The following is an 11,934-nucleotide window of genomic DNA, read 5'->3' on the forward strand; positions in this document are numbered from 1 at the left end:
CATCTTCCCTTGTATACGCCACTGAATCCAAGTATTGTGCAATAAATTAAAAATATTTATATTTTTTTATGTAATCTAAATAAATAAACAAATATTTGGTCTAAAATAAAAAAAAATAATTTTTATTACAAAATTAAGTATTTTTATACATTCCGTCCTAGAGTTCTTAGAACTTCCCGGTGAGACCCTGCCAAATATGGAAAACCTATTTATACAGCTTCAAAAAACTATAAAAGATCAAATCCAATAAGATTTAAAAAAAAAATGTAATTCATCTGTCCACCATTATTTGAAAGCGGCCATCCTTCTTCAGTGAACCTGAGCCAGATAAATTTCAATCTTCAAAACACTCGAAAACAAGTGCAGATTTTGGAAACCTGTTGATGACACTAATACGAATATTAGTAAAACTGGAGTAGCTTTCATACGATGATGGTGTAACAGAATTCATATCATTTGCGAATGATCGCACAAACGAACGGACGCCGAGACGAGGATTACGAGAAATGCTGATGATATGAGATTTAGTGCAATCGTTCTAAAAATAATACTAATAAAAATAGGGCTAAAATACTGATGTGGAATATCTTGAGTCGTGCCGACTGACTGGAAGTTGGCGACGCTCTATTTCTTGTACCTCCGACTGCAAGTACCACGTTCGCGGTACTTGGCCGACGATACGGCGGCGGTACACGGTCGTTCGGTCACGCCCGGCCGATCGCGCGCGCGTACGTCCATTCGACTGGAGCAGTAGTTTGGTAACCCCTAATTATGACGGTGCGCGCGCGCGCGTACGTACGTCGACCGGCGGCAGGATGCGAGAACACCGGGCACCGGCCCCGCCACCGAAGAGACATCGGTCGCCGTCGCCGCCGCCGCCGCTGCTACACCACCACCACCGCCACGCCCGCGTTGCCATACGAATTCCGATTCGCGTCCCTCTAGCGCACCGAATCCGGTTGTTGTTGTCGCCGCTGTTATTATTCTTCATCAGTCCGTCCGGCGGTGTTCGAATGCGTTTGTCGTCGTTTCGTACGGTTGCGTTCCGAAATCTGTCTGTTTTGTTTTGTTTTTTCTTTTTTTATTCAGTTGTGTTCTCTGTGTTCGGCTCCCGTTTTGTTTTCATATTTCTTTTATTACGTTCCGTTATATTTTTATTTCCGTCTCTCGTGCGATCGTAGTTCGAGTAATGATAAGCGTTCGTTTTCATCCCGTAGCAGCACGAAAATATTAATAATAAACAGTTCGATATCCCTCGTGCGCAGTGATTCGTCGACACGTCGCGAACACACAGCCTTGAACGAGAAGCTTTATTTCGTCGTCAGTATCGCACTACGCGGTATTCGGTAGAAGGGTCGTAACGCACCGGCCGTTTTGCCTCCCCGTGTCACCGACAAATGGACGTCAGCACGACTTGCTTGTCGAATTATTATTATCACGACTGTTATTGCAATACTAAGGCGACAGTCGAATTGAAGTAAGTGCTCACTTATTGTTTAATATTAAACGAGCAATTTTGTTTACTTGTTGCACGTCCATCGCTTATCACACACACACATACACATACACATACACATACACTTCCATATTCCGACTAGGTGATAACGGAATAATAATTAAAAATACGACGGTGGCGGAGTGTCGATTGAACACAATAGCCGTCACTGTTTCACTGACCTATCACCCTCGTAGGAATTCCGTTATAGTACTTAAATAACAGCAGCTTCGGACCACGGATACGCTGTACGTTATCTATTCGGTTCTTTCGTACGATTTGGGGATAGACTTATGTAGAAAAAAATTAAGCGTTCTAATTGACGTATTTGAAAGCACAATTTTTGACCCAAGTGTATCAGCACACGTTAATGCGCATGTCGTATCCATTACGAAATAAATATTTTTAAATCCCATCCCATCTGTCGACGCACGGATTGAAGGGGGGATGTGTGGGTGGATGGTAGTAATAATAATAATAATGCGAGAGTAAAACTCCATCGTATTGTTATTATTACGTACGCACGTTGAGAAACCTTGACAGTAGTGCCAGTAGTAACAGTACTGTAATGTCGAGTACGACAACGTATAACGATAACAGAATTGTATCTTGTCAAAGATTTTTCCACATTTTCGTGTGGTATCCCGTGTAAGACGACGCGTATCACAGACCAACGACACTGCGAACGTCGGAAATGTTTTAATTAAAACTGTAACGCACGCTGTCGACTGGGAACTAGTTCGTGTGTGTTTAGATGATTCCAAAGCGTTAAACCGAAACTACTGCCGCTGGGCAACGTTAAACCACGAAAAGTAGTCCGCCGCTTCAGTTTATAAACCTTTTGAAAATAATATCATTATAATGGGTAGGTACGTCTCAATAAATGCAATGCCGAAGGATAACGATAACTGCGAATTTACGTGCGTCCATCGCTAGTACGCGGAATGATAAATGCGTCGAGCGTCGAATTGATTTAATTGCTCCAGGGTCTCCGGATGCATCTGCTGTTCGTGCGGTCATATTTTTCGATAAATTAACCAAAACTCGTCCGGTCGGTAATTACGATTTAGTGGCTTAATTTAGATTCTTGTGTGATAAGTTATTTTGATTTTGATTTTTAACCGTACGAAACGGATGTATTGTAAAATTTGCGATTTTATACTCGTTAATCTAATATTTAACAGTATTATTTATCGAGTCAGCCACCTGTTGGTTATGTATACTCGTACTTCGTAGATTATCAATGTGAGGTTAGTGCGACTCTGAATGAAGTTTTTGTGAATTTTTTTAAAGTGTACATCATATTATTTTGCTAACGGCATGTTTTCATTGTTTGCTACTATCGGTGATCAGCAAAGTACAACTATTTCGATGGTTTTTGGTATGGGGCGTTAGAAATTCCTCGTCAGCCGCGACCACGAATTCGATAAAATCTGTACTGGACTTACGATGTGTGACGATTATGTAATTTATTTTGTCATGCCTAAATGGTGTATATTTTACGGTACTAATTAGACGATAATTTGGTGTTTCAAGGACGAATCTATTTTAAAATGACAATAGTGCCCATTCAACATATTTTGGTCACACGCACGAGTCACAATTTTTCCATCTCTAAACCAAATATTGTTTCAATGATCGTTCATCGTATTAGTGCCGGTCGTTTGATTTATCGATGTCCAAAGGATAGTTTTGGGGCATGGAAAATAATAGAACATTTTTTTGGGGTATGTGGTCGTCTCGTTATTTTATTGTGCACGATGTTTCCTCGGGGTATTGCGCTCGTCCCGTAATCCGGTATTTACGTGTGTCATCACGTTGTTGACCTGCGTATTGCCCCAGCTGCTCCACTCTTGTGGTTCGCTAGAAAAATGCGCTCACTTGGCCGTAGTATCGTTGTTGGGCCACGTTTCACTCGTCGCTCAGTGCTATGGTTTATTAATAATAAATAATATTATATTTTCGAAAAGATTGTGTGCCTCACTGAACACGCTATCCTTTCAACATTTATCTGACAGGTCAGTACTACGAATTTCCAATCGAACACACTACGTGCGTTTAACTGTTTCGATGTTATTTACCATAATATAGTAATTAGTAATAACCGATATTTCTCTTACTCCATAGTCACCATTAAACAAGTATTTTACGCCTGTAAGGATAGCAAATCATGTACAGTGTTATTGTTTTGTTTACGCGTTAAAAAAAAAAAAAAATAGAAAACGAAAGGCGGAGGCTCGCAGAAATTAGCGGACCTAGGTTCTCTTTTCAGTAGTAACGCGCGTTCTCATTGTTTTTCCTTGGTACCTGTTGTGTTATGTTAACCATTATCCTACATGTAAAGTTTACGGAACAATGCCTCACATAATAATAGAAAATAATTATAATTTTATGATACGGTTTACTTTGTTTCCTTTACCATCCACTGAGTCGACGATGATGGCACAGTGACGGAGCATTGAAATTTATTTTAACTAAGTACCTATAATTTTTGTAAAAAAAAACTTATTCACATTTATATTCTATTGTACCAACATATTTCGTCGCAAATTAATTAAACATCGTTGTTTCATTACACTTTCTAAAGCTATAAATACCGCGACCTGATATTTTTCTCCGTAAAACGCACGCGCGCGTGATGAGTACATTGCGTATCATAATTCACCGATAAAACTCTTACATTACTGCGTTTTATCTGTATTATTTATTTTTGTGTGTACCACTTCTATTGCATAGGACTAATTTTCAAATTTTTATTATTATTATTCGATAGAATTGTACAAAATGTTTTTAAATCGATAACAAATATTTTTTTTAGAAACCTTCGAATCGTGAGTTATTCCAGTCTATCCCAATATAAAGATTTTATTTTGCCCTGCTAAACATTTATGTGGCACTGCCAGTCGATTACTACTGTAAACAAAAATATATATTTTTATCTCGTTGCCGAAATTCTCAGTACACGTTTTCATACGTTTATTATTAGATTGGACGATAATGTTCGTGTTTTACGTGTTTAAACGAATGGTTTCGTTTTCAACTCTCATATTATTAATATTTTAAACATTTTTCCATGTCTAGGCAATTAAATTTTCTTATTAATTGTTATTAAATACTATTATATAACACATTTAGTTTTATTTTGTTGATCACTATCAGAACTTTTGATTTTTTTCTCCTTGAATAACAACGGTATTATGACACAAGGATAACGTTGACGCTTCTATATGTTAAGTTTTCACCGTATATTTTCATATCGCAACATGAAGGATAATCGTATATAAACCGCAGAAATTTACGTAATCCGAATTTTGCTCAGCTATCCCGTGACGAATGTCGAAATAATAAATATATATTATATTATTATGCGCAAGAATATTGCTCAATAGCGGCGGATATACTTAATACTCGAAGAAGAACGAAGATACCACGAGTGTCTACAAATTAAAAATAATATTATGTAGAACGGAGTGTGTGTATTATTTCGTTGTGCAGTTACCGTACGAACACAAGTTATCTCTGAACATTATTTACAATGCACTTAAAAATATCATTGCTATCAAAATAAATACTTAATAGTTCGTCGTCTCCTTCGTACGAAACAAGTTTGTGTAAAATAATGATAATAATAACAAATAATATTACCGGCTCGGTAAATCTAGATTCCAAATTAGCTACAGTAATCGGCCGGTTGCGTTCGCTGTTGGCGGCACACGGCCGAGGATTTCCGGTGTATAAGGATTCTCCGGGTGAAAGGTATTAATAACAACATGGGGTTTTCGAAATCGTCGTTTTGCTATCGCACAAAGAGATAAGGAAAAAATTTAAATTAAAAAAAAAAAAAAAATGTTCCATAAAGAGCAGCCCGTCATCCAAAACCGATTTGCAATTTCCTCCCGGCTGCACACGGTTGTTTTTGTTATTGTTCGGCGGTACCACTTCTTCCGTAGTACCACGACAGAAGGTGTCTCCGGCAGCGGTAGTAGTAGTCATCACCGACGACGATATTATTCTTGTTCAGGTTCAGTAAATATAATTTCCGGTTTAGGATTCTTTATTTTTTTTTTAACACTACTACGGCCGTCAGCCCACCGTATTCCTCTTTGTGTACCTACAGTGTTGTACATATACACAGGTGTCTACGTGTGTGAATATCTTTTCTCGCGCAACACCACCATGAGAACCACTGCGCGGCCTGACAGTGCCGGTCATTGTCATTGCCTTCGCCGGTCCAGCGCATACGAGCCGGCACACATGCACATGCCGAATACACGAACGCACGCGCACGTACTACACCGGCCATAAGGACCGGAGCATCAGCGGAGTACGGGCGGCGGATGTGTCAACCGTGGTCTCTCGCTGTGGTGCCGGTGACGGCCGCGCGTGCATTCCTACGGAAACGTAGTGAAAAATTCGTCGTGGCCTGTATTTGTTTAACGTTTGTCAGCCGCACACACGTTTTCCGTTTCGCAGAGTTTTTGTGCCACATCCTACGACGACGAAGAAATCTCGCGCAGTCACACACTCGTGTGTTGTTCGGACGTACTCCCGTTTTTTTCTTTTTTTTTTTTTTACATAAATAAACACAGGGTGATCATTATTTTTCCATGCGAATCGAGATGTAGATGTAAAAAAAAATGTGAATAGTCAATTTTCGTTCTAACCTTGTTCGTCATTTGACGCGTTTTACATTTTCATGTTATTTGAATATTTCCATGCGCTTTATTTAAACCGTAGCGACATGTACATTTTCAAATAGTTACCAACGTTTTTAATTTTACATTCTTAAATAGTTGATTTTTCTTTAAATGTGTATACATCCATTTTTCTTTTTTTTTAATCAATGATACATAAATCTGTTAACAATTTTGAATCAGATCAACAGTTTATTATTTTGTAACTTGTAACCATTTAAAGCATAAATATTTTTCTTCTTTTAGCTTATAATCATATTCGATATTTCCTTTATTTTAATCCTATTTACGTTTAAATTATCTTCCTATACTGCATACGAGTATATGACATATATTATAAAATGATAAATGTACCTATATAGTAAATGTGATCTCTTGAACCGTTGCCCAAAACACGATATCATGTGCTATATAATATATATTATATCACGATTGTATTTTTATATGTTGGTAAAAAGTATAAATGTTGATCCGTTATTTTTCTTTTCGTTCCGAGAATTTATGTATTGTGTATTCGATCTCATCGAAACTATCATAATTGAGCATTTTGGTTATTTTTCACCATAAATCATCGAAAAAAATAAATATTTAAGCAAAATGACGTTACTTTTTTTTCACGTGTTCAATTGAGATTACATTAAAAAAAAACTTAATTCAACGAACGATAACAGTTGAAAAATTTTTATTCCTACATTCGTACTATTATTCCCGCGAACCATATGTTCTTTAAGAGAAGAAAGTTCAAATACCTAAATTATTGCTGCACGTTGCAATATTATACGTATGCTAAACATGATGACTAATTGAAAAAAAATTTGCCCTGGGGTTGCACGCGGAGTATTTGTGTGTGTATTTTATGTAGTAGTGTACTCAACCTTGTCCGTCGCCATGGCCATTCCGTGTGCATATGTAATATAATAGTAATAATAATATTATATCGGTTATGTATATGTATATTTAATGTGCGTTTATGTAGTTTGAAGCCACCGCCCTTTTAACTTAATGCGTTTCGTTATGTATGTACGGGGTGGGCTGACGATTTTTTTTGTTTTTAACCTCTACATCAGGAAAACTTGTGCGCCCAGCCCTGTTATACTCTTCAGTGTGTAATAATAACATAATATCAGTCCATCTGTATGATACGTTGATAAATAACAATTTATCGTTGTGTTTTTATATTCTAACTGTCATAATTTATTAATTCAACAAATACATTGCTGGAGAGATGTTGTATTATTATAGTTGTACGAGCATCCCTTGTGGTTGTGGCTCGTACATGCATGGAAACGAGTAGAATGCTATTTTGTTAGGCTTCTAGTACTTCATGGATGTAATAATAACATTATAATATGCGTCTTAAAAACCTCTTCGCAGACAACCTTGTGAGCGAGTATATGTGCTCTGGCATTTGCAGCTGTTGTAGGGATGATGTGACTAAAACGTTTTTATTATTATTTTCGATCTACCTAACCTCTCTTTTAGCCAAACGGCTTTCGTTGCTATCATGATGAAATTAAGAAATGAGCGATAAATCATATTCCCAGGGTCCGAAACCCGTTATTTACGTGTTTCCTTTTCGACTAACGTCCAAAACCCTATTAAGAACAAATTATTATTTTCTTATAGATTATTCTTATTAGATTAGGTCATGTAAACTCAAAAAGACAATTTATTTTTTACGCTTGATGACTATGCCCTTAAAGATAAAATATAATTTTTTTTAATTTTCTAAAAATTTCTTCAAATTAATATACATACTTACATTCAATCTTGAATCCATTTTACTATTTTAATTTAAAAGTTACATCTCATTTTAATTGCATAAGTGCAATTCAATTTTCTATATTATACCTTCACAATTTAGTTATTTCTAAAATTGGTGATTTACCTATGTAAATATTGGTTGTTTTGTAATTTTTTATTTATATTTGATAGTTGTATTAAAAACACACATTAAAAACTCAAAATAAAAATATTTATCAAACATATTTTTAAGTTAGTCAATGAATATGTGGTTTAAATAAAATTATTAAGTTAACTTATGTAATACTTACTATCGTAAATAAATTAAATTTACTTGTACTTAGTTGTTTTTTTTACAGAATTTGTGTAGTATAAATTGTTATTCTTGTTCATTGTTTATGGGATAGACATTTCATAAATGTATAAATTATAATTTTTTTTATATATATTTAACTTACCATGTTATTTTAGTAATTCAACCGGCATTTCCGATCTATGTTGATAGAATTCAATATTATTTGGCTTTGGTAATTTTTATTTAAATAATTCTAATTTGAAGTTACAGATACGTAAATATTAATTCTTGAGAATTTCTAATTTGTTTTAAACATTTTTGAGTACAAAACTAATTTAGAAATATATACATATATATATATACGTCGATATGTGTTGAAGTACAAATGCATTTAATGTAACATTTTAAGATCTGCATTAATGTAAAACTAGAATATACCTTTAGTCTGGCTGTACTTCAGTCTTTTTGTAGTACCATATATCATTATCGATTGTTACTGGTTAGAGTTCAACAAGATAAGACATTTATTTTCTGATCTCGTAGTGGTACTTATACACATTTTATATTTATAATAGTTTTATTTTATATCTACGATAAAATGTAGATTAAAACCATATTGTTTAATATACATTTATAATTGTACAATAAGATACTGGAATTTTTGATAGATGTTGATGTAACATGTTCAATTTATTTAGAATCAGCAATCAATTGATTTATTATTAAGTAATGAAAACATACGGTACATGCGCATATTAATCTATGATTTCTTATATGTATAGTTTTAGTCGTATTATTAAATAATGTTTTGAAATTAATATTGTCTGAATAGGATAAAAAAGTTATGTTAACGTCATTAGTTCCACGCATTCATGTACAACTATAATATTTCTACATTATATATTCGTTATAGAGAGTAGATACTTTGATAACTTGTTGATAATTAGATCGTTATACCATAAACCTTCGTCCTTGTAGAACTTTTTCTAATATACCTGGACCGAATTAAAAATAGATAAATTATTTATGAATCAAATAGAAATATTTAAAAAAACATTCGTAAATGCAACAATTATTACATTTAACTATTATTAGTTTTTATAAAAAAGTAAGTTTTTAAAATACAATAACACAAAACCGACAAATATTGTTATTGATGTAATACACAAATTTGTGTTGTACATTATGATATCTAAATGTCGTAAAATAGGTATTTTTAGTATTATTCATTTAGTAATGGTCACCTTCGTATTTATATTTTTTAAATAACACATTTTAACATTTTAAAGGTTGCTTTTCATTAGAATCTTTTAATTTCACTACAGTTCGTTTTAAAATATGTTATAAACTTTTTATACTTATAAATATATAAATACGTATATATTCCGTATCGGTGTTGTGCGTAAATTCCTGCATAATAATTTGTATGTATCCGCAATTGTTGACTCATGTTTTATCCTGTAATTTTTATGAGCAATTTCATACGTATATAACATAACAATATTTAAAATATATTATATTATAACTATAGTAGTCTGTATAGAGGTATGTTAAATATACTATATATATATAATATATTTAACATCACTCTATATAGAGTTATTTGCGTTAATTTGTTCACATTTCTTATTTCATTTATTGACATGAAAATAATTATTTAACTTAATAAATAAAATCTGAAAAATGTTTATAATTTAATCAAATTAAGCTGTTTTTCCAATTACTAGTTATAATTTCTATTTTTCATAATTACCGATACATTTAAAGCATATGTGTATGTTACTTGTATTTACATTAACATGCATTAAAATCAATACAAATAATCTGACCATAAAGGATGGAATTTTGCAATATCATATAATTTTAAATTTTATATTATTAATGCATTTTTTTGATTGTAATTATTATATGTAGTTGGAACACGGGGTATTATAGGTAGTATTTAAAAATATCATGTTTTATGTTATGTGCAAAGAGGGCGTTTCATTTGGATGCATTTAAAAATGTCAGTTGTCATTAGGGCTATGACCTTATTTTTGGTGATATAAAAACTATTGTTTCGTTGAATTATTAACTATATTTAATAACAAATTTTTCTGACAACGGTAAATCGATAGGTTTAGAAATACAAAAATAACATATATCAGTATAATCAGTGTCTAACTTGTAATTTTGACCGGTCAATGTCTATTTACTTTTTATCTAGTCTGTTTAAAATTGAAAAAAATATTAAAGGGCATTATCTTAAATAAATTGAATCTGAGGGTGTGTATTTTGTATTATATTGTCTATTTGTTTGTACTATTCTTGTTGAATGTTGATCTTATAATTTAACAGTAATTTTTCTAAGATTTTCTAGGATTGAAATATCATATTAATTGATAAAACTTTATTTAAACCATAAATACAATTTACCATATTTTATAATTTGAATTGACTATGTATTGAGTATTTTTTTATACTTACTGTTTACTAAAGACTATTTAATTTCCTACTTATAAATCTTTGTATCAAATATTAATTAATATGTATTCATTACATAAATTATAAATGATACCAAATTAGGCTATGTTATAATAAAAATTAACTATGCATATACAATTTACATATTTCAGTTAGAAAACAGTTTAGTTCCGGTTTTAATGTAATTTTAAAATTAATTTTTAAAAATATTGTTTCTGATTTTTATTATTTTCAGTTAATTTTATTCTAGACAAGAAATCGGTTGAGAATTGAACTAACAATAAAAGAGCACGTGTCTGAATTTATCAAATGGAATGACCACGCAGCTGGTTTAGTAATATATTATTGGGCTCAAAACACGGTGAGCTGGCCTGGAGCAATAAACCAGTCTATCGTTGTAACTGTATTTTTTCTACTCCTGCTTGAAAACAATTATTATTTACGTAGGTGGGTTTCTCGGCCAAAACCGAATGTTGTATGATCAGTGTCTTAAAGGGTTACACAAATATATTGACTTGGCCATGACTTTTTGTGCAGTGTATTACGTTTTGACAGTATAAGTGCATGCATGTTTTATTTTTTTTTAATTACATATCGCGGTCAGCAGGAGGTCGTCAAATGCTTTTTGATATTTATGGTCTATGTCGTGCCCAGTCAAATTAAATGACGTAAATTGTAATTGGGTAAGATAATGAATAACACAAACAAATATTTTTACTGTTTCAAATCGTTATATTTTTATAGAGTTTCTAAGATTTTTATTTGTATTATTTGGATGTTTATTTTCCTTTTACATATTCCACTTGCACTAATTATATATATATATCTTATTTTTAATTTGTTATTATACTGGATTTTGTAGAATAATACTCTGATCCGATTTGTTTCAAAAAATTAATTTTAACGAATCTATTTATTATTCAATCGAACAAAATAAGATTTGGCTGTCATCAGTTGATTTGTTTTCGAAAAGAAAAAGTACTAACAGGCAATGGATAATCAAATCGCATCTACCGCGTATTATGTACCTTATACACGTGACAGTTTAGCTTAATTAGCTTGATAAATCTTTATTATTATTAATAATATTCCGCTGTACTCGTATAGTGTCTTTTTCTCGCGTTGAATATATTAGAGCGGTTTAATAGGTGAAATTACGCAAAAACTATTTATTAACCGGTAACGCACAAGTAGATATTTCGAGCGCATTAAGTTTGATAACGTTTATATGTATATATATATAT

General features: G+C 32.7%; 1 protein-coding gene across 1 annotated transcript in view; it reads left to right on the plus strand.

The window, feature by feature from the left end:
- Positions 1-928: 928 nt before the first annotated feature.
- Positions 929-11,934, plus strand: part of LOC112686815 (signal-induced proliferation-associated 1-like protein 1) — a 36,683-nt gene continuing 25,677 nt past the window's right edge. The window contains exon 1 of the mRNA XM_025559259.1: positions 929-1,477. The gene's annotated coding sequence lies outside the window, so the exon portion shown is untranslated. The remainder of the gene's footprint in view (positions 1,478-11,934) is intronic.

Source organism: Sipha flava, unplaced genomic scaffold (genome assembly GCF_003268045.1).
Source record: "Sipha flava isolate LNK unplaced genomic scaffold, YSA_version1 325_pilon_pilon, whole genome shotgun sequence".
In the NCBI taxonomy this organism is placed as follows: domain Eukaryota; kingdom Metazoa; phylum Arthropoda; class Insecta; order Hemiptera; family Aphididae; genus Sipha; species Sipha flava.